Here is a 24981-nt window from a genome sequence, read left to right on the forward strand (position 1 = left end):
CTACTCCCGTAAAGATTTACACCCTCGGAAACCCTGTACAGGGTCGCTATGGGTCGGACCCGACTCGATGGCACTTAACAACAACAACATATCCAATTAAAAGTTTAAAAAGTAAACAAAAAGAACATCACACAGGAAGAAAGTAAAAGGTCATAAAAAGACAAGAGAGAAAGAAAAGACCAAAACAGATGTCAAGGAAGCTGCAGTGTTTCTCAGGGACGTGGGTGGGTGCAGGGCCGTGGACTTGTTTTTCCAAGATGGCAGTGCCTGTGGAGAAGGTCGTGACCTACTACACCCTAGAGGAGATCCAGAAGCACAGCAACAGCAAGAGCAGCTGGCTCATCCTGCACCCCAAAGTGTACGATCTCACCAAGTTCTTGGAGGAGCTTTGTTTGTTCTTTGGCAGTCCATGGAGCTTTTAATATTGTCTCCAACACCATAATTTAATGCATGAATTCTTCTACTGACATTCATATTTATTGTTCAGCTTTCACAGTATATGAGGTGATTAAATATTCCATGGCTTGGGTTAGGCGCACCTTAGTCCTCCAGCTGACACCTTGCTCTTGAACACATTAAAGATACCTTGTGCAGCAGAATTATCTAATGCAATCTGTCTTTGAATTCTTTAATGATGCTTCAAGGAGTGTTGACTATGGATCTAAGCAAAATGATGTCTTTGACAGATTCAATATTTCTCCATTTATCATGTTTTTTATTGGTGCAGTTGTGAGAATTTGCATTTTCTTTACATTGAAACGCAATCCATATTGAAGACTGTAGTCTTTGGTCATCATCAGTAAGTATTTTAAGCCCTTTTCACTTGGAACAAGCAAGGTTGTATCATTTGCATATCACAGTTTGTTAATGAGTGTTTCTCCAATTCTGATGCCACATTTGTCATCATATAATCTAGTTTCTTGGATTATTTTTTTAGCATATAGATTGAAAGAGTATGGTGAATGGATACAATCCTGGCACACACCTTTCCTGATTTAAACCATTTAGTATTCCCTAGTTGTATTCTAGCAACTACCTCTTATTGTATGTACAGGTTCCTGACAGGCACACTTATTTATTCTGAAATACCCTTTTTTCACACTGTTGTCCATAGTTTGCCATGATCCACACAGTCAAAAGTCTTTGCATAGTTAATAAAGTGAAAATACATATCATTCTGGTATTTTCTGTGTTCAGCTAAGCTCCATCTGATGTCAGGAAAGATATCTCCACTTCCACATTCTATTCTGAATTCTCACTTACATATCTGGAAATTCCCGGTTGATACACTGTTACAACCATTTTTGAATTAACTTCAGCAAAATTTTACTTGCATATGACATTAGTGATACTTTTAGATAATTTCTTCATTCTGTTGGGTCACCTCTCTTTTGAATGGGCACAAATATGCATCTCTTTCAATCTGTTGACCAGATGGCTGTCTCCAAATTTCTTGGCATAGCTGAATAAGCGCCTGCAATGCTGCATCAAGTTTTAGAAAGATCTCAATTCTAATTCTGTTAATTCTTGGAGCCTTGTTTTTGTTCATGCCTTCAGTGTAGCTTAGACTTCTTCTTTCGTTACCATCAGTTCTTGATTATATGCTACCTCTTGAAATGTTGAACATGGACCAATTATTTTTGTTACGGTGACTCTGTATTTCTTCCATCTTATTTTCTGCATAATTTAATCTTTTGTCCATGGTTTTTGTTGCTGTTAGGTTCTGTTGAGTCAACTTTTGTCCATAGTGACCTTATGTACAATAGAATGAAATACCTTCTGATCCTGTGCCATCCTCACAATTATTGCTATACTTGTGTCCATTGCTCCAGCCACTGTCCCAGTTCATCTTACTAGGTGTCTCCGTATTTTCTCTGACCCTTTACCAAGCATGTTGTTCTTCTCCAGGGGATGGTATTCCTGATAATTTGTCTGAAGTGTAAGAGACAAAGTCAGGCCATCTTGGCATCTAAGGAACATTCTGTTGTACTTCTTCCAATGCAGATTTGTTGTTCTTGTGGCAGTTCATGGTACCTTTAATATCTTTCTCCAGCACCATAACTCAAATGCATCATTTCTTCTATGATCTTCCTTATTCATTGTCCAACTTTCAGATGCATATGAAGCTATTGGAAATACCATGGCTTGGGTCAAGCCCCGTTTAGGTCTCAAACTGACATCTTTGCTCTTCTACACCTTAAAGAGGTCTTGTGTAGCAGATTTACTTAATGCAATAGTTGTTTGATTTCTTGAATGCTGCTTCCATTAGTGTTGATGGTAAATCAAAGCAAAATGAAGTCATTGACAACTTAAATAATTTCTCTATTTACTATTATATTATTTATTGGTCCAGTGGTGAGATTTTTTTTTACATTGAGGTGCAACCCACACCAAAGGCTGTGGTCTGATCTTCATCAGTAAGTATTTTAAGTGCTCTTCACTTTTAGCAGGCAAGGTTGTATCATCTGTATATCACAGGTTGTTAATGAGTCTTCCTATAATCTTGGTGCCATGTTTTTCTTCATATAATCCAGCTTCTCAGATTATCTGGTCAGTATGCAGATTGAATAACTATGGTGAATGGATACAATGCTGGTGAACACCTTTCCTTATTTTAAATCATTCAGTGTCCCCTTGTTCTGTTTGACCAACTGTCTTTTGGTCTATATACAGGTTCCTTATGAGCACAATTAAGTGTTCTAGAGTACTTATTCTTTGCAATGTTTTCCATAGCTTGTTGTGATCCACAATACAGTTGAAAGTCTTTATGTAGCCCAAAGAAGCACAGGTAAACATCTTTCTGGTATTCTCTGTCACTCATAATATAATTTTGCAAGATCAATAACTTATTCATTACAAATATCTTTTTTAAACAACATAAAAGGCAACTTTTATTGAAAACTGTTATTAACCCATGGAGTCATTCAATAGTGTATGTTGAAGCTTGAATTTTTTTTTTTTTTTTTTTTAACAGTTCTTTCATGTTTAGAAATGCTGTCTGTGTTCTTCCCTTTGCTTTTTATTCTATTATTTCTCTTTGGCTTCTCAAAATGCCCTTTGAAATGTTCTGTTCACTTGTTTTACTTCATCATTTCTTCTATTTGCTTTTGTTTCTCTAGACTCAAGAGAAATTTTCAGTCTTTTCTGACATCAACATTGGTCTTTTCTTTCCTTCTTGTCCTTTAATACCTTCTGCTTTCTTCCTGTATGATATTCTTGATGTCATCCTACAGTTCTTATGGTTTTTGGTCATTAATGTCTAATGCATATAATATCTGTTTTTTAAAATGGTCTCTGGATTCAGGTTGATTATATTCAAAATCACATTTTGGGTCTCATGGACTTGTTTTAATTTTCTTCAACTTTTGAGTTTTCCTACTATCTCTTTCCAAAGATGTAGTCAATTTGATTTCTGTTTATTTCATTTGGTGAGATCCATGTGTATAGTCACCTTTTATGTTGCTTAAAAAAAGGTATTTATAATGAATAAGTTATTGGCCTTGCAGAATTTTATCATGCTGTTTCCAGCATTATTTCTATCACTAAGGGCTATTTTCCAATAGTGATCTTTCCTCTTTGTTTCCAAGCTACACATTCTAATCACTAGTAATTATCAATAAACCTTGATTGCATGTTTGATCAGTTTCAGACTGCAGCCCTTGGTAGAATTTCTCAATTTCATCATTACCTCCTTTAGTTTTTGTTGCATAAATTTGAAAAATTGTGGTATTAACTGGCCTTCCTTCTAGACCTGTAGAGAGTATCCTATCATAGAAAGCATTGTACTTCAAGATAGATCTTAAAATACTCTTTTTGATGATAAATGTGACAGGATTCCTCCTCCATTTGCTATTCCTGTCATAGTTAACTGTATGACTGTCTGACTCAGAAGTGCCAATATCAGTCCATTTTAGCTCACTAATGCTTAGGGTATCAATCTTTATGCATTCCATTTCACTTTTGACAACTTTCAATTTTTCTAGATTTATACTTTGTACATGCCATGTTCTAATCAGTAATGGATGTTTGCAGCTGTTTCTCTTCATTTTGCTTGCTCCCCATCAGCAAAGGAAAGTCCTGAAAGCTTTGCTCTATTCATGTAAATATGGTCAACTCTACTTTTTAAGGGCCTTTCAACCAGAGGAGCTCATTTCTGTCACTGTATCTGACAATGTTCTGCTATGTTCCTTCTGTTTTCATCTGACAATGTTCCACTGCTATTCATAAGGTTTTCAGTGACTAAACATTCAGTGGTCTGCCTCTCCTTTTTCCTAGTCTGTCTTAGTCTGCAAGTTCTACTGAAAAGTGTCCATCATGGCTGACCCTACTGATATTTGAAATATCATGACATTTTAAAATACCATGTGATGCTGGTATAGCTGCCAGCATCACAGCAACATTCAAATCATCACTGTACAATAAATTGACAAGCAGATGGTAGTTTCCCATCCTACTGTGTATAGAATGTGCCATCTCAGAAGCCATAGGGGGATTTCACTACCATCAAAGAAGAAAGATCATTAGTTGAGCTTGTCCTTTGAACCCTGAGATTGCTGTGTGTTGAAACACTTCAAACTAGGGACAGAAAATTGTGATATAGGAAGAGTGGCAAAGCAGCAGCACCAGCAGAACCAAAAGGCAGAGCATAAAACAGATTTACTTGTAAATCTGAACGCCTTTTGGCAGGAGTCTTGCTTGAAGAGTGGAGTGCTGGTGCTTCCAGACACTTAATTGGGAAGCTAGATTTCTTGACCCATGAAAGTATAGCTGAGTGCCTTCCAGCAGAGTGGAGTGTCCTTGGGAATTTTCCAACAGCCCTAAAAGTGCTTTTGTAACACTGTCTGGGGAAAGAGAGGCCTACCTGTGTGCATGGTTGAGGAGATGAACTGTGCCATGATCCATTTCTGACCATGAACTGTAACATGTTAACTTCCCAAACAAACCCCATAACTATGAGTATGATGTCTGACTTCTGAGTGACCATTGCAATAAATTAGCGAACCTCTTGAGTAGAATGCTTTGGTAAGGGTTGTTGACATCATTTTTTATAGTTATCTATAATTTATTATGATCCATGCAATTGAATCCCTTTGCATAGTAAATAAAGCACAGATAAACAATTTTCTGATAGTCTCTGCTTTCATCCAAGATCCAGCTGACATCAGTAATGGTATCTCTTGTTCCACATCCTCTTTTGAATTCAGCTTGCATTTCTGGCAGTTCCCTGTTGCTGCACTGCTGCAACTCTGAGTTTTCTTCAGCAGATACTTTCTTGTGTGTGATTTTAATGTTATTCAGTAATTATTTCTGCGTTCTGATGGATCACTTTTTTTTTTTGATAGGCACAAATATGAATCTCTTCCATTCAATTGGTTGTCTTCCAAATTTCTTGTCATAGATGAGTAAGCACTTCCAACGTTGCATCCAACAGAATATGGAATTTACTCAAGATGGTAGAGTGACTCTCTGTTTCTTTCCATCTTCTTTTAATTCTTCGTGTCATCCAATATTTTGTCCACAGAATCCTTCAATATTGCAAATTGAGACTTGAATTTTATCTTGAGTTCTTTCTGCTTGAAAAATGTTGAGTGCAATTTTTCCTTTTGATTTTCTAGCTCCAGGTCTTTGCACATTTCACTAGAATACTTTGTCTTCTCCAGTTGACTTTGAAATCTTCCATTTACCACTTTTTGCTGTAGGATTTCTTTCATTTACTTGAATGTCTCTATAAGCAAGGATAAGTTCCAGAGTCTGTTATAACAATCACTTTGGTATTTATTTCTTTACTGTCTTTTTAATGACATTTCGCTGTCTTCATGCAGGATGTCCTTAATGCATTCTTGAGAAGGTCTCTAAATTCAGGTAGGATATACTCAAGGTTGTACTTTGTCTCTGTACCTTTAAATTTTTCTTCAACTTCGACTTCAACTGACATATGAACAATTGATGAGCAAGTTCTAAAGCTGAATTTTAGTATTTCTGGCCGTCCCTGTCTCTTTTAGTGAATAGTTTGGTCAAATGATGGTGAATTGCTATAGTCAGCCACCACTATCTGTCCCATGTTCTTTAAATGACTAAAGATTTACTGAAAATGATAATATTACTGGTAGCAATGTTGGTTCACTGTTTGAGGGAGAGAGATTGTGGAATGGAAACAAAATGAAACTGTAACATTGCAGAATGAACGATACAAAAAAATCACTCTGTAGCTCAAAGTTGGAGGGAACCATAGTGCTATATTCCCTGTGTCTCTGGTAGCCTGGTGGTTACAAATCAGGCTGCTAACATCAAAGTCGGCAGTTCAAAACTACCAGCTGTTCCACGGGAGAAAGATGTGGCTTTCTGCTTCTGTAAAGATTTACAGCCTTGGAAACCCTGTGCAGGGTCACTATGAGTCGGAACTGACTCCACGGTACTTAACAACAACAACAACAACAATCATTGTTAGGTTTGACTCATAGTGACCCCATGCATATCCAAAAAGGAGAAAATATTTAATTCTCTCCATTGTCTTTGTTTCCTCGGGCAATCCTTATTGAAACTTTTAGAAATAAAAATGCCTTTCCTCTATTTTCAAATTATTTCATTCTCTGCAAGCTCTTAACAATTCCAGTGATATAACTGGCTTTTTACTTTACAAATACATTTGTTTTGAAGGAATGTGAAAGATTTCTAGTGAGTCTTACTGCCATTTGGTGGTGGTCTCTGCAGTGCAGTAAATTATCTAATATCTCTTTTAGCCATAGTCTGTCTGTAACTTGCACCAAACAATGGTTTTACCTTACTGGGTCTGGTTAAGAGAAGGTGGGAGATGATACTGATAGCATGACATGATTCAGATGTGGGTGTTAACAGAGTTAATCATAATTATAAAAACTTGAAACTTTAGCATGGATATAAAAGGAACAATCGCAGAAACAGGAGCGGGGAATCTCATTACTTCCAAAGTAGAGCCAGGAGTGGAGGGCATCCTTTGAACCCTGAGATCCCCGCACACTGAATCTCCAGGACTAGGGGCAGAAAGATGTGACATTTGAGGAATGGCAGAGGAGTAGCAGCAGCAGCCGAATCAAAAGCCAGAGTATGAGACAGACAGAGTATACAGGACACCCTAGCCCATGGAGCAAGTAAAGCTAAGTAACTTTGGGCAGGAGATTTGCTTGGAGAGTAGCATGCCAGTATTCCAGTCACTTAACTGGGGAGCTAGATTTGCTGATCCATGGAGCTAGAGCTGAATACTTTCAAGCTGAGATTTATAGTGGAGTGGAGTGCCCTTTGGATGTTTGTTAGCAGCCCTAAAAGAGTTTTGTAACATGATCTGGGCAGAGAGAGGCCTGCCTGTGGAATGCCTCACTAGAGGCTGTCCTGACTGGAAGAACTGTGCCCTGAATATTTCTGACTCTGAATTGTAACCTTTAGCTTCCCTAAGAAACCCATAACTATGAGTATGGTATGGAGTACTATGGGAGAAATGGTTTGTGTCATTATTTTTGCAGTCTCCCACCTGTGTCACTCTTCTTGTTCCAGTTATTTTCAAGTCAATTCCAACTCTTGGTGACCTCGTGTGTGTCAGAGTAGAATTGTGCTCCATAAGGTTTTCAATGGCTGATGTTCTGGAAGTAGATCACTAGGATTTTCTTTCAAGTAACTTGATCCACTGGATGGATTTGAACCTCCCTCATTTTGCTTAGCAGCGGAATGTGTTCATTTGTATCACCCAGTCACTTATCTCTGTAGTTTTTATTAGGTGTTGTTGGATCAATTCCGATTCATAGCAACCCTATATGAAAAGGTACACCTGCCTCATAGTTTTTTGGGTTTTTTTGGTTGTAATCTTTATAGGAGTAGATTACCAAGTCTTTTATTCCATAGCACTGCTGGCTTAAACTACCAATTTTATAATTAGCTTTAGAGTGTTTAACCATTTGCACCTTGGTGACTCCTTCTTTCATCTCTATTGTTATGTGGCATTGAGTATATTCTGACTCATAGCTACTCTATAGGACAAAATAGTACTGCTCATAGGCTTTCCTAGGTTGAAACCTTTTACTTATTTACTTTTATTTTATTATCTTCTATTTACTATCTTTTATTCAATTTTAAGTTTGTGATACTCATCCATATCGTCACATATATTTATAGACTATTCATTCTCTTTACTGTATAATAAGTTAGTGTGCAAATATGTCACAATTTATTATCTTATTTTACTGTGAAAAGATATTTAGGTGGTTTCCAATTTGGAGTCCTGGTGCACTGCTAAAGGATTATCACTCGACCGTAAGGTCAGTTTGCACTGCAAGACTGGTGGTTTAAACTCACCAGTTGTTCCTCCGAAACCCTACACAGGGTTGCTGTGAGTCAGAATCAACTCAACAGATCTTAACAACAAAAGTAAATATTACTGCTATGAACATTCAAGTTTGCATCTTTTGCTGAATTTAGGTATGGACAGTATTTCCTGGGACTGTAGTAACTAGGTCATGGACTATGTTCAACTTTAATTCATACTACCCAATTGTTTTCCAAAGTGATTTTACCAGTCAACACTCCTAGCAGCAAGAGTGAGAATTTCAGTTGCTCCACATTCTTGTCAACACTTACTGTTTTCTTTATTTTTTTTTATCTTAGTCCTCTTGCTGGATGCTTTTGATCAATGTCACATTATGGTTTTAATTTGAATTTCCCTAAGGAAGCCTGCGTAATGGGTTACAGGTTGGGCTGCTAACTATAAGGTTAACAGTTTGAATCTACAAGCCACTATTTGGGAGAAAGATGAGGCTTTATGCTACTTGAAGATTGACAGCCTCAGAAATCCATTACAGGATTGCTATGAGTCAGAATTGACTTAATCACCAATAATTAGTGAAGCTGAGCATATAATTCTACATTTGTGGGCCATTTGAATATCCTCATTTGTAAATTGTTTACATATTGAAATTTTTTCTACAAAGTTTTCAATCTTTTTCTCAGAAACTTTTTATTGTGAATTGAGTGAAGGTTTACAGAACAGATCATCAGTTTTATATCCAACAAATCACAAACTTTGTTTTATTTCAATTATTGCAATCCCTTCCATGCAACCACAGTTATCATACTTTCTCCTGTGATTCCTGTTTCCATTCTACCATCCTTCCCAACCCTTCTGAAATGTATCCTTAGGTAAATGTTTCCCTTTTGATCTTGAATAGTTGACCATTCCATGGTGAGCATACTTCACTAGTGTTGTTTTTCCTCCTATATACTGCTTGGCTGAAAACTGGGCCATGAAGGTGAATTCATTCCATCCCAGATCTGAAGTGTGGATGAGAGTCATAACCTTGGGTTTCTCCAGTCTCTTGCTGACCAGCAATCACGGTCTTTTTATAATATTGAGATTAGTTCTACATTGTCTCCCCCTCTATCTGGGACCTTAGATGGCCACTCATGAGCTACTCGCTACTCAACAAAGTAAGAATATAGAACATTGTCTTTGTGGACTGTGCTATGCCATTTGGATGTGGTGTCCCCTGAAACTATGGTGCTGAGGCCCCATGCCTATCTAGTCACTGCTTCAAAGTATTTTGTAATGTCCAAGAAGTTTCCATCATTCTGTCCCCTGTATGCTCCAGCATGGGAGACCTGGTGTGGTGCTGCAGGAATATTTTAATGTGCTGGCATGCAAGGTGAGTTTGAGCTGCAACATCCGCAGTTCAAATCTATCAGGTGCTCCTCAGGAATCCTATACAGAGTTGCTAACAGTCAGATCGGACTTGAAGGCACTCAATAAAAATGCTCCACCACATTTATAGGTGTGTTTGCAGCAAAGGTAAATACTGATATACAAACATCTTTATGTATGTGTAGGTATACTTCCACTCTCCCTCCAAAATCTGTTCAGCTTGTATATCTCACCATGCATCTGCCTGTAGAACACTGTAGTTGTAAGGCTGTATATATAACAGTATTTACCTCTATTCTGGTTAACCTTTTCATTCCTCCCTATGTCTTTAGCTGTATTCATCATTCTTCTAACAACTTCCCTCCTATTATATATTGCCTTCCCTTTCACTCTTGTTTATATGTATCTACCCTCTAGCTTTGGAATCCTGGTATGTATATGTATCAAAGTTTATTTATCTGTTCTTCCATTGATGGTCACTTAGGCTGCCTTCATCCTTTTGCTTTTGTGAATAGTGCTGTGATGAACAGTGCTGTGCATATATCTACTTTTGTTATGGCTCTTATTTCTTGTGTATATATATCCAGTAGAGGGATTACTGGTCATATGGTATTACTATTTCCAACTTTTTGAGCAAGTGTGATACCATTTACCACAGTGGTTGAGCCACATTACAGTCTCACCAGAAATATAGGAGGATCTCAGTCTCCCAACACTCTCTTCAGCATTTGTTATTTTCTGTTTTTCTGAACTTTGCTCTTAATGCTGGTGTGAGATGATATATCATTGTTGTTTTGTGTTCATCTCTCTAATGGCTAATGGAGGCGTCCTGGTATGGTGCTGTGGGCTAATGCATCAGACTGCAAAGTCATTTGAACTGCAAGGTTGGTGATTCAAGCTCACCAGCTGCTCCTTGGAAACCCCATACAGCGTTGCTATGGGTTGGGATTGATTCGACGGCACTTAACAACAACAAAAATGGCTAATGGAAGTCCTGGTGTGGCACTGGGGGTTAATGCACTGGACAGCAATGGCAGAGGCCATGCAGAGGACCCTAAACATGAAGAGCTCATTGTTAAGCAGGGCCACAATGAGTCTCCCCTTGGAAGGCAAGGCCCCGAGAAGGAATCTCATGTGGGGTGGGGGGCTCTGCTGTCTCTGTCTCTTTGTTTTAATCAGCTTATTTTTAATTTTCTTGATTTTATAATAAAAGTTTTCAGTAGAATCTTAGTAAGAATTAGAGATTTGAAACTTGTTTTTAGGCACCTTCACACCATATTCAATCATGCGTAGTCCTAAAGAATGCTTCTCACACTAACAATAAGTTTCACCACTAGGAAAAACCAGCTAAAGTTTTTGCCAGTTCAAGTTTAAGATTACATTCAACATTCTGTGTAGTTTTGTTCAGGTACATCAAGACCTTTAGAAAATTAGCAAAAATGCAATTGAGGGCTAAGGGAATAGTAATAGATCATAAGCAGAAATTTAACTAGATGTTTTATATAGAGAAGTTATAAGGAAGTTGCTCCATTTCTTCTTAACTACAAAACTTTATGCTTCTTGTTTTCCTTGTTTAATCAAACATGAGAAACAACTGTGTTGTCAGGTACCATAGCAAATAATGTGTAGGTACATGTTGTGATTAATGAATCTATAGAAAATAATAGGTGAAGGTAGAAATAGGAGTTAAGATTTAGAGTTATGTTTTAAGGTTAACGTGATATTTTTAGAGCAATGAGGTTTGCTTACAGAAATCAGATATTGTCTAACTATGTAAAGGGGTACAAGGAAGAATTTGATATTCTTGATGTTCTATATTGAAATGATTAATATGTATAATTTAGACCACTACTTTGAAAAGAATGATTAATAGATTGATGGTATAGAGTAGTATAAAAGTTGTTTGAGAATCTGAAATAAAAAGTAAGAGGAGAAATAAAATGTGAAAATTAAGAGGAGAAATAAAATGTGAAAGGTAAGAGGAGAAATAAAATGTGATAGGTAAGAGGAGAAATAAAATGTGAAGGGAAAAAGAGGAGAAATAAAATGTGAGAGGAGAAGATTCACCATCTAACAAGACCCATCGATTTTGTGAGTATCATTTCTTCGCCGACGTCATACCTCCCTCTAGGACCCCCAAATAAGAGTGTCAGGGCTGGCTCTGACACTGCAAGGCTGGTTTGAACTGCAAGGTTAGTGGTTCAGGCTCACCAGCTGCTCCTTGGAAACCCTATACATGGTTGCTATGGGGTGGAAACAACTTGATGGCTCTTAACAATAACAACAACAATGGCTAATGATTATGAACATTTCTTCATATGATTGTTGGCTGCCTGAATGTCTTCCTTTGTGTCTACACATAAATGAGAAAGGACCAAGGTATGGATATTAGGCTGAATCAGTAGTGGTACCTGGTAAAATAGGTAAAATAGATAAAAATGGTAAAATAGGATAGGTGCATTTAGAACTACAATGCTTCTTGAGAAGATCAATTAATCTACTACTGGAGGAAGACTCATTGACAACCTGCAATATGCAGATGATACAACCTTGCTTGCTGAAAGTGAAGTGGACTTAAAACATTTACTGATGAAGTTCAAAGAGCACAGCCTTCCGTATAGATTACATCTCAATGTCAAGAAAACAAAAATCTTCACCACTGGACCAATAAACAACATTCTTATCAGCGGAGAAAAGATTGAAATTATCAAGGACTTCATTCTTCTTGGATCAACTATCAACACTCATGGAAGCAGCTGTCAAGAAATCAAACGACGTGTTGCATTAGGCAAATCTGTTGCACAAGACCTTTTTAAAGTGTTGAAGAGCAAAGATGTCAGCTTGAGGACTAAGGTGTGCCTGACCCAAGCCATGGTATTTTCAATAACCTCATATGGATGCGGAAAGCTGGACAGTGAATAAGGAAGTCTGTAGAAGAATTGATGCTTTTGAGTTATGGTGTTGGAGGAGAATATTGAAAGTGCCATGACCTGCCAAAAGAACCAATAGATCCATTTTGGAAGAAGTGCAGCCAGAGTGTTCCTTGGAGGCCAAGATGGCCAAACTTCATATCTCATACTTTGGACACATTGTCAGGAGGGATCAGTCACTGGAGAAGGATATCATGTTTGGTAAGGTGGAGGGTCAGAGAAAAAGAGGAAGACCCCCAATGAGATAGATTGGCCAAGTGACAGCATCGATGGACTCAACCATGGCCACAGTAGTGTAGTTGGCCGAGGATCAGGCAGTGTTTCATTCTGCTGTGTATAAGGTCACTATGGGTCAGTACTGACTCGATGGCACCTAACAGCAACAAAGCACTTGTGACACAACCTGTGAAGCTCTTGGGTCCAGTCAGTAAAGCAGTCATTTCAGAGGTTACCCTGAATCTGGAAAAAAAATACTTTCAGTTATAATTTTATTTTATTGTATTTTCTTCTGATTGGTGAAATTAGTGTTCAGTAATAAATGCATGTTTTGGGGGCAAACTTAGGCTTGGTTCATTGATTGTGATGAATAATTTTGATACACTCCATGTCAAGGGTTAGATAATAAAAGCATTTTATTCTGAAGTTAAAACCCATTTGAGTCAAGTAATTTAAAAATAATTATGTTGTACTACCAACTCTCAATTTTCTAGTTTTATAAAGCATAGAATTGTAAATGAAATTTAGGTTATGAGTTTAAAATAATGATGTACAGGAAATGTTACAGTTGGGAAGACTTTTATATGCATCTAATTCACCTGGAGGAAGCTCCTAAAAGTCAAATGGTTTGCTTAAAGTCTCAGATAGTCAGTGGACAAGTCTTGCTGAACTCAATAAAGTGTCTGCTAGTCCCAGAAGCATCACTAAGGGATCATGGGGATGCCAGGAGTGCAGAACCCATTAGGGGAAACATCAGGGAGGTGACAATAAATTTTTGTGTAGTGTTTCAACAGATAGAAAACTATAGAAATATTCCTGTATTTTTTTTATAATAGCAAAATCATTTTTGATAAGCCATGTTTACATGCACTAACATACCTACAAGATGAATCGCTATGATAATTTAAATTTTCAGCCTTCTAATGGAGTCCTGGTGTGGCACTATAGCATAAGCACTGGACCACAAGGTCATTTTGAACCACAAGGTGGCAGTTCAAACTTATCAGCCACTCCTTGGAAACCCTATACAGGGTTGGTATAAGTCAGGATTGATGATGACACTTAACAACAACAACCAGTGTTCTCTGGGGATGCCTGGTGTGGCACTTTACCATCAGCACTGAGCTACGGACCACAAGGCTGGCAGTTCAAATCCACTGGCTGTTCTTCAGAAACTCTGTACAGAGTCACTATGAGTCAGAATAGACTCAACATCACTTAACAACATCAATAATATTTCTGGCAGAGCTGTCATTATTACTTAATTACAAGGATGATCATGTGGTTTCCATTTGTACATGCTAAATGCACACAACGTTGTTTTCATTGTGACTGGTGTTTTTATATTCACTGAATTTGTCAAATTTTCTGTTGTTTTAGCTACAGTATTGTGGTAATTAGTGTTTGTGAACCTGTATCAATAGCCTGTTTTGAGAATGAAGTAGTAGTTAAAGGAAAAGGAGAAGAAAAACTCCCAAAAAAACTTCCACTCAGTTACTAATAATGCTGCAATTATTGTTATATTTCAATGTAGAAAGATTTTGTGAAACAATTTGGTTGTTAGTATTCATATAATCTAAGATTTTTTATATTTAAGCAATTTACAAGTGTATTCACCACATAATAGTCAATGATTAAAATTGATGCTACACATTGCTTAGTATTCTGCATGGTATTGTGGGGGAGGAGGAGCCTGGTGAGAGGGTGAGTGATACCGTGAGTCATCTCATTCAGTGACACCAGCACTGAGGATGCCATTGCCTAGACCTGACCCTTTCCAGTCACTACAGTCCTGATACCCCCTTAGGAATGAACGTACAGTTCTCCAGAAATCCATTTTGACTTTCAACCACTTTGAAGTTTTTTTGATAACTTTTATATAGTCCTCATTGTTGGAATTAAGTGCATTTATTAACTAGAGAGCTGCTCTTCTTAACAGTGAAATATCCTCTTAAAATAATAAGTGAACTTGGAACAGTACTCCCCTCCCACCCCAGAAAAATTATAGAAACATGTCTCTTCAGGTTAAGAAACAATTATTAATAAATAATTTCTTGACTTTTTTTTTTTTTTTTTCAAAGCAACTGGCATAATTTGATCTTTAAAATCTGCTAGGACAAAATATTTTCTTGTTCAAACACTTTAATTTATGCTTGTGATTTGTTCTTAATAACATCATGTTTGATATGCAAACCTCAGGTCATCTATTCTGTTGCAGCCTCCAGAATTTTCCTTGGTGAAACAGTGATTTTTTTTTTTTTTTCAAACGTTAGCATGAGCTCTTCAAATATCTTAATTTGAGTGAAAGGAAGTGGAGATCTTATTTGGCTCCTGATAAGGAAAGGAGAGATAAAGATGTGGGGAGCAGGTGGCCAGGAATCAACTCTTCAACAATTTCTAATATTTTCAGAGTGCTAAATTATTTACAAAGATTTTCCCCATGTTTAAGCCATTTTATCTTTTTGACAACTCTGAGAGTTACTCTGTGGACCTCATTTTATAATGCAAATTGAGCCTCAAAGCTATTAGATGATTTTTCCCATTTTATATACCAATCACATCGTGGTGCTGGAACCTGTCCAGGATGTGAAGATTTCTAGAACACAATCCTTCCCTATTGTCTCATTTCCAGTGTGGTGGCTCTTCAGACATAATAGCATTGTAAGTTTTCTTGGTATACCACCAGATATGTAGGCACCACCATAACATTTTATCAGATACTCCTTCAAAATCAGGATGGCAAAACTTTATTGCTCATATTTTGGAAATACTGTCAATAGAGATCAGCCCCTGGAGAAGGACATCATGCTTGGTAAAGTCTAGGGTCAACAAAACAGTGGAAGATCCTCAACACAATGGATTGACACACTGACAGCAACAGTGCTGTTGAGCAACAATTGTGATGATGGTATAGGACCAGGAAGTGTTTTTTTCTGTTGTGCACAGGGTCACTATGAGTCAGACTGACTAGATGATATCTAGCAATAATAGCAATAGGCTAACCAGGAAGTTGGAGGTTCAAATCTACCCAGAGGCATTTCAGAAGAATGATCTGACATTTACTTCCATAATCAAACATTGAAAACCCTATAGAGCACAGTTTTACTCTGACACACATAGATCACCTTGAGTTGGAATCGATTTGACTACCATTGGTTTTTATACAATTGAAAAACTAATAGCATAATGTTAAACTGTAACTCTGTTTCAGAAAATACCAGAGTCACAGTTCTTAGTGGTGAATAATATGGGGGACAACATGACAATAGCCTCCTTGTTTATTTTCTTCACTTTAAACAGATACATTTAAAATAAATATTTGAAAATGTTTCAAACCATAGGAAAGCTGGAAGAAATAGAAAAGAAAATCTCTTACTTGTTAATATATTGCCACAGCTACCTTTTCTGCTGTCCAATTTCTTTTTTTTTTTTTTTTAATTTAAGGAAATATTTTTAAGTAACCGAAGATGGCTCACAGAATCTCTATCTCTCTTTTTAAAGCTTTTATTGTGAATAGAGTGATAGTTTACATAGGAGAACATCTATTTTGCACTCATCCTATCTATTTTGTTTCATTGCAATGATTACAGTCCCCATATCATCATTTAGCAATATTTGCTTTTATTCCCTCTGTTTTTTTTTTTTTTTGATGTACACAAAAACACTCAGTACTATATAATCAAAGGGCACATTCTGCAAGCCTACTTCCTAGCTGCCAGCACAAAGGATTTGCCTTTCCATGAGTCTAGAGTCCTCAGATGCTCTGTCTTTCCATGCCATCATCTCTGCCTCCTTTTATGTCATTGCTTCTCTGGATAGGGTCCCACATTCTGCTCATGCTCTTCTGCCTGGATGGTCCTAGGGTCCTCTGTTCCTGGAATGTAAGATTAACTACTCTCCCCATTATGTTACAAAACCTATTTGTGACAATCGCCTTTAGTCATGATAACAATTACTCACTATTGATTCAAAAGAATCCTATCCCCATCTCCTTTCACCAGACCCATGTAGACAAGATGAAAACTATTCAGTGGAGGTTCTATCTTCACCTGCACACTCTGAAACTAAATTCCCTCTTGAAAACTTGTAAGTGAAACATTTTGTGCCTTTACAACCCCTCCTCAATTTTAGGTAGCCAATGTCTAAGTTTCCCATCCCTATCAACCCTGTATATCGAGGGGATAGGCTTGATCCTTGATGTGAAGACTCCTTCCTTCTCAGTTGGTATTTTGAGTTACTACATCCATTAAGTATAGGTTAAGCTCATCAAATTGTAGCAACTTAAACTTTCTTCCGTTTTCAGATTTCTTTATCTTCCTCTAGTTGAGATCTGGTCATCAAACCATTGAGGCTAGATCAAAAATGGGTACTATCTGCAAGTTTGGGCATTCTTGTGGGTCTCCCCCACCATTTCATATCAGCTGGACACTTCACTCTCAGCTCTAGCCCTCTGTGGCTAGGTCAATGTCCATGGGCTCTCTCCTGTCCAAATTTTGAGGCTGTGTGAATATCTTCATCTGTGGAAAATTCAACCTCATATTATTCTCCCTGGATTGTCTATGTTTTATTAATGACACCGTACATATAGGTTTCTTTTTCAAAATCACTAGATTGAAGATATCATAATATTTTACCTCTAAATATTTCAGCATGACATGATCTCCTCAAACAGAGGTTATTTTCCAACCTAAGAAAATCATCATTAACTCAATAACTTTCATCATATAGTTCATAGTCAAATTACCCAGTCATACTCAAAATGTCCTTAATAGTTTATTATATTGTATTATGGTACTAGGTCAGCGCCTCGAGTCCACCAGCTGGAAAAAGCTAAAGCTTTCTGCTCCCATAATGATTACAGTTTTGGAAACTCTACACAGGGTCACAATAGTTGGAATCAACTGAACTGCACTTAACAATAGCAATATATTATGTTGTTATTGCTGTTGGTGATGTAACTTTTGCTCCCAAATCCAAAAGAGATACAGTCATTTAAGTTTCACATCCTCTCTTTAGTCTCCCTAAGTCTAGTATGCACAGTCATGATTGCACAGTAGATTAAGTGTTGGACTGCTAGTCACAGTGGACTATAGTTCAATCCCACCAGCTTCTCTGTGGGAGAAAGATGAAGCTGTTTGTGCCCATCAAAATGTACAGACTTGAAAACCCTAGGGAGCTGTTCTACTCTCTCCGATAGGGTCACTGTGTGTTGGAATCTACTCAATGGCAGTGAATAGTAAGTAATGCAGTATTACATTAGACAAATCTTCTGTAAAAGACCTCTCCAAAGTGTTAAAAAGCAAAAATGTCATTTTGAGGACTAAACTGCTCCTGACCCAAGTCATGAGATTTCCAGTCACCTTATTTGCATATGAAAGATGGACAATGAAAAAGGAATACTAGAGAAGAATTGAAGCCTTTGAATTATGGTGTTGCTAAAGAATGTTGAATATGCCACAGATGGCCAGAAGAACAAATAAATGTGTTGTATGAAGTATAGCTGGAATACACCTACTAATGAAGATAATGAGAGTTTCTCATGTTCTTTGTATATGTTTGGACCAGTTCCTGGAGAAGGACATTATGCTTGGTGAAGTGGACAGTCAGCAAAAAAAGAGCAAGATTCTCAACAAGATGGATAGGCACAGAGAGCAACAACTTTGAGGATGGCACAGGACTGGGCAGTGTTTTGTTTTGTTGTACTTAATGTCACCGTGAGTCAGAACTGATCTGCTACATCTGAACAGCAACAAAAATCCAGCATAATCATTGGCATGTCAAAAAAAGTCCTGCAGCACATGGCATGGTCTGGATTACTCTGTGCTCTGAACTAGATCCAAGTCAAACATGTTCAGCAAGAATCCATGTAGGTGATCTTGTGTACCTCTCACCGAATTGTGTTAGGCTTTCCCACTACAAGTGATGCTATGCTTGATCAGTTGGTTAAGGGGGTAAGTGTCAGTGAACTCAAATATAGATGAACGGTTCCCATTTATAATCAATAAAGAAGAGTCCCTCGGTGTCACCAATGGTTAAGCACTGGACTACCAAACAAATGGTTAGCGGTTCAAATTTATTCAAAAGCACTTAGGAAATAACAGGTGTAGCACTGTAGGATAAGCACTGAACTGTAAACTACAAGGTTGGCAGTTCAAACCCACCAGCTGCTTCTCAGAAATCCTTTACAGGGTCACTATGAGTTGGAATTGACCCAATGGCACATGACAACAAATATGCTTCCAAAAGGTCATAGCCTTGAAAACTCTATTTAGCAGCTTTACTCTGCATACATGGGTTGCTATGATTTGGAATGAATTTGATACTATGGTGATGGAGGATCAACTCTGGAACCACAAGATTGATGGTTCAAACCTACCAACAGCTCCTTGGAAACCCTAAACAGGGTTGCTATTTGTTGAAACCAACTGCACAGCACTTAAAACAATACCAACAACAACAATTAATAAACAATTGATAGGTGATAATTTGAGGCTATGTGAATAAATAACTTTAATTCTTCTGTAAAAAAATTGAGTTCTTGCTGTTCTTCTCACACGTTCTGCCTATTAACTCCACCCCATGGAAGGACCTTCTCAAATTTACACAAATATCATCATTCTTTGAATTAACAGTTACTTCAGAAAAGTTTTTCTTCCTTCTTTCCTTCCCCTTTTTCTATATTATATATGAAACCTCAAAATATCATTGGTTGGAGCTGAAACGGAACATAATATTAATCGTATATGTATTCCTTGGAAAATGGATGTTACCGTTTTATGAAGAAAAATTAGTCATAAAAATGAATCTGTACTATTATTTCTAATATTCTTTTGAGAAGTTCAACAATGATTTCTAAATTTATTTTATCTACTTAAAGGAGATTCTTTGCTCCCTCAAGAATCAGCATTCACAGAATTAAATTTTGCTTATTCAGTTTGCTTCTGTAGTGTGTCAGTATTTTCATATTGTGATAGTTGAAAAAACAAAATATACCAATTTTGTGGTATTTCTGCTCTAGTGGTTACAAATCGGGCTGCTAATCTCACGGTCAGCAGTTTGAAAGGACCAGCTGTTCCGCGGGAGAAAGATGAGGCTTTCTGCTCCCATAGAGATTTACAGCCTCAGAAATCCTGTCAGAGTCGCTATGAGTCGGAACTGACTCCATGGCACATAACAACAACAAAACAACAAAAGCTTATGTAATGTTTTTGAGGTGACTCAGGAGCTCAATCCCCACTTGGAGCACTCAGATTCTATGCAGATACCATCAAGGTCAAAGCCTCAGTAATGCAAATTAATATCTGGAGTAGATCCTTTTCTTTTCCTGATGTTGAAAACAAAGTCACTCTTTTGTCCATTTAAAAATTAATTTACTGTGAACCACAAAGTCCACGGTTCAAGCCTGCCAGTTGTTCCATGAGGGAAAGATGAGGCTTCTTGCTCCTGCAAAGATTTGAAGCCTTAGAAACACTATATTGGGTTGCTGTGAGACTGAACTGACTTGATAGCATGTAGCAAGTACAAATATATGCCATTTGTTTAAAACAAGGTCTAATAATTATTATTAAATTGATAGCTGTAATGAGTTATTGAATTATGTGACTGTTTCCTGTTTAACTAAACACAGGGCTTTCATAAATTAGTAAGGTGTGTTAGTAGTCAGAGTTTTTATTTATAAACAACAGAATCCATTATGGTTTGTTTAACAAGAAAAGTAATCACTAAGAGAAACAGGTCAAAAATTTGTTGAGAGATTTGAAGAAACACTCCTTTGTAACTGAATTATTGTCTGTAAAAATGAAGCACCAACCATTCTTCCCACAACCCTCTCCACTCCACTCAGTTTGGTAATTCATTGCAACGGTCACACCGGACCCAGACACCACACTCACAGCTATGGGGTTTATTAGGGAAGTGAACCAGTTATATTTCAGAGTCAGAAATGTCAGAGTACAGTTGTTCCAGTCAGCTGCTAATAAATGCCCATAGGACACACCACTGTACCATAAGCCTCAGCCTGATGGTACTGAACTCTAGTTTCAGGGGTCAGCAAACCTAGCTCCCTCACCTTACAAGTACCCCACCTTACAATCAAGTGTCCTGCCTAAAGTCATTCAGCTTTACTTGCTCCATGGGCTGGGAAGTCCACTGCTGTGTTTCATACACTGGTTCTTTGTTCAGCTGCATCTCTGACACTCTGCTGGTGCCACAGGTTTCTGTCCCTGGGCCCAGGAGGTTCAATGTGCAGGGATCTTAGGGTTCAAAAGACACCCTTCTTTGATGGTAGTGAGATCCCTACTCCCACTTGCTTCTGAGATGGTTCATTTTAGACCTATGATAGAGGTTCAGGGTTTTTTTTTTTTTATGTTTTATTGTGAGTTATGTGATAGTTTACATGGGAGAACATTAGTTTCACATTCATTCTATAGTATATTGTTTCATTGCCATGGTTACAATCCCCTCCATGCAGCATCAACTAACCAAAGGGTATAACCTGCAAGCCTGCCCCCACCCTCCTCCCCCCAGTCTTCAGCACACAGCCCCTCTCCCTCTCTGGAGAGTCCCCAGCAGCTCCATCTCTCCACATCATCATCTCTGCCTCCATCTCAGGCATCACTACTTCTCTAGGTAGGGTCCCGCTCTTGGCTCTTCTCCCTTGATGGTTCTAGGGACCTCCGCCCCTAGACTGGAAAGTTAATCACTCCCCTCCTTGCTATAAAATGTCTACCTTTACATTTCCAACCATCACAACTGGTCCTGATAACAATTATTCACTATTGTATCACAAGAGACCCATCTGCATTTTATTTCATCAGCCCTGCCTAGACAGATTGGATACTACTCACTAGACATTCTGCCTTCCTCCTGGCCTTATGGCTCTAGGTTCCCTCTTGAAAGCTTCTAAGCCAGTCACTTCTTGCCTTTGTAGCCCTCCTCGCCCACCCCATTTTGGGTAGCCAATGTCCAAGTTGCCCATCCCTGTCTACTCTGTGTGAAGGGGGTGGGAATGATTCTTGCTGTAAGGATTTGTTCCCTCTTTTGAGCTACTGCATCCATAGGTGTAGGTCAAGTTCATCAAATTGTATCAGATTACTCTTTTTTCCTCTTCTTTCTTCTTCTGGTTGAGCTCTGATCATGCAGTCATTGAAGCCAGGTCAAGTAGGTATTATCTGCAAGTGTGGGTGAGGTTCAGGTTTTTACAATTGCAATTAACTTTGCTAAAATCCACAGCTAAATCATGCATCCTATCAATAACTTCTGTCACATTCTCTTACCCAGACCCAGCAAAACAAAAATATTGTTTGGTAGAAAGTATAGACTATAGCTAAAGGAGACATTAGATAATTCATTACATCCGATTGCCAATACCACAGTGTAAGACCAGGCCACCAATGGCACTTCTGAGCCTTAAAATAAAGAAACTGCTTCTCAGGAAGTCACCACTGACACCAGAACCCAACTACTGTCCCAGGCTCTATACCAGGAAATTAAGTGTCCTCTCTTGCCTTATGTAAATCTAATTCAAGTCAAAGTTTGAAGTGAGTTTTATCCCCTAATGACTCAGTTCTGAATTGAGGTCTTTTACAAGAATACCTGAGAGGTGGAAGTTGGGTTACTAACTGTAAGAGAACACGGGAAATAGAATTATCTAGCTTGCCTGCTTGGCCACACTAGAGGGGGTTGGAACTGGTATTTAACCAGTGAACACCCCATGTGTCATAAGAAGGAGGGATGTGAGAAGTGGCTGAACGCACTTATTGCTCTCACTTATTTTTCCCTCTCACCTATGCAGTGGGATAAAGAGCTCTGGTAGTGTAGTGGTTATGCATTGGGTTGCTAACTGCAAGGATAGAGGTTCGAATCTACCAGCCACTTCACAGAATAAAGATGAGGCTTTCTACTCTGCAAAATATTTACAGCTTTGGAAACCCTATGTTGTTGTTGTTAAGTGTCATTGAGTTTGTTCTGACTCATAGTGGCCCTGTAAAGGGTTTCTGAGGAGTAGTTGGGGAGTTTGAACTGCCAACCTTGTAGTTGGCAGTCCACTGCTGATCCTACAGTTTCACATTAGGAGTTAGAACTAACTGGATGGCATACAGCAGCAACATGAAGTGGTATGCTATGTTGAAAAAATTGCATATCTTCAAAACACTTGACACCTAATACCAAAATGTTCTTTCTCTCCTGTTGTGGGGACCCTAGTAGAGAGCTCTTGTTACCTGATGGAATAAAATGCTGATTGTGGATCAGACCATTGTGATCCACAGGGTTTTCATTGACTGAATTTCAGATTTAGATTTCCCGGCCTTTCTTTCTATCACATCTTAGTCTGGACAGCCCACTGAAACCTTTTCAGCATCATAGCAACCACCAAGCCTCCACTGACAGAAAGCTTGTGGCTACACATAAGATGCATTGGTCAGGAATCAAACCCAGGTCTTCTGTTTGGAAGGTGAATAATTACCATTAATAGAGAGTGGTGGTGGTTGTGTGTGGTAGAGTCAGTTCCAACACAGTGACTCTGCATAGAGTTTCCGAGGCTGTAAATCGTTATGGGAGTAGAAAGGCTCGCCTTTTTCTCAAGGAGTGGCTGGTAGATTTGAAATTCTGGCTTCCAGGGCTACTTTAATAGAAAGTAGGTCCCTAAAATAAATATTGTTGTTGTTGTTGTTGTTAAGTGCCGACGAGTCGGTTCTGACCCATAGTGACCTTGTACAGGGTTTCCGAGGCTGTTAATCTTTACTGGAGCAGAAAGCCTTATCTTTCTCCCATGGCACAGCTGGTAGTTTCAAACTGCTGACCTTAAGGTACGCAGCTGGATTCGTAACCACTACGCTACCATAGCCCCTCCCAATTTCAATTTCACTTAATGGACATGGAATTTTCTGTTTCCTCTGAACAATAGTTGGGTTCTCTGAAATAATCAATGATACAACAGCTTTAGAGGTGGGAGATGAACACTCTTGAATAAACTTGCTGGAGGCAATGCAGCTAGGGTTTTAACAAAATTTTGTTAAGAAAGTGGAATGATTTGTCCTGCACTGCAGGCCTTTGTGATTCTTAACATCTCAGCTCTCTCTGCACAATTTTGAATACTTTCCTTCATCCTTTCATTGGAGGTGAATGTATTATTTAATTTTTTATCCTTCCACCAACTCCTACCCGTAGGTGAAGTCATACTGGTGAATTAGTGAGCTATAGTAAGCTCCTGAATGAGTGAACTGTGATTTAGCAGGAGCATCCTTATGGTAGTGTTTTGTTCTGTTATACTAGTACTTAAGGTCACCATGAATCGGAGGCAACTCACTGACAGCTAGTAATAAAATGTCCTGAAGTATGCCCTTAGCTTGAATGTGTGAAAACATTAGAAAGACATTTTCTCAGTTTCCAAGTGTGTTTAAGTCTTGATCTCTCGAGGAAAGGTCTTACTGTGTCTTGTTTGTTGTCTTTAATATTGTAGAGTTTTGGCAACTTATTTAAATTCTCTGGTTACCAATTTCTGTTCAGTAGCAGCTGAAATGCCCTGGAATTAAGTTTGTCACTGGGGAACAATTCAGAGAAATGAGTATAATTTCTGTTCTACCAAGAGAACAATAATAAATATATGTACTGATCATTATAATGTATTCAATAAAGTATCCAGGAAATTTGGGGGGGGGGGTGCTAAAGCAACATAGTTTTCCAGGATTTAATTTCAAGGCCTAAAAGTTTTACATAACTAAAAATACAAATCAGCATGCCAGTTTTGGCAGATTATCTCCAGCCGCTGTTTATATAAGAAACACGAATCCAACCGAGTTTCACAAATAGATTTGAAGTAATTTAGTTTAGAGCACAACATTCCATTTAACCCAAAGCTCTGCTGTGAAGGGAAGATGTTACCCGTTTTCCAAGTGTACTCCTGCTGACATTTACACTCTCATAGCTGTGAGCCCAGTGACGCCTTTAGAACCCAGTTGCCGACATTAGAACTGACTTTCCAAATGAGCTTGTTTATTCAAGTAGAATTATGTGTTCAACTATAATTCCTTTCACTGCATAATCTTTAGAAACAACGAGACACATGAGTGAATGGAGAGGTATAGTATTTGAGAACATTTTCATACCAAAAGGACTAAAAGAGTGTGACATGTTTAGCTACTGCAAACCAGAACCACATTCAAAATTCTGGTT

This window comes from Chrysochloris asiatica, unplaced genomic scaffold (assembly GCF_000296735.1).
Source record: "Chrysochloris asiatica unplaced genomic scaffold, ChrAsi1.0 scaffold00108, whole genome shotgun sequence".
In the NCBI taxonomy this organism is placed as follows: domain Eukaryota; kingdom Metazoa; phylum Chordata; class Mammalia; order Afrosoricida; family Chrysochloridae; genus Chrysochloris; species Chrysochloris asiatica.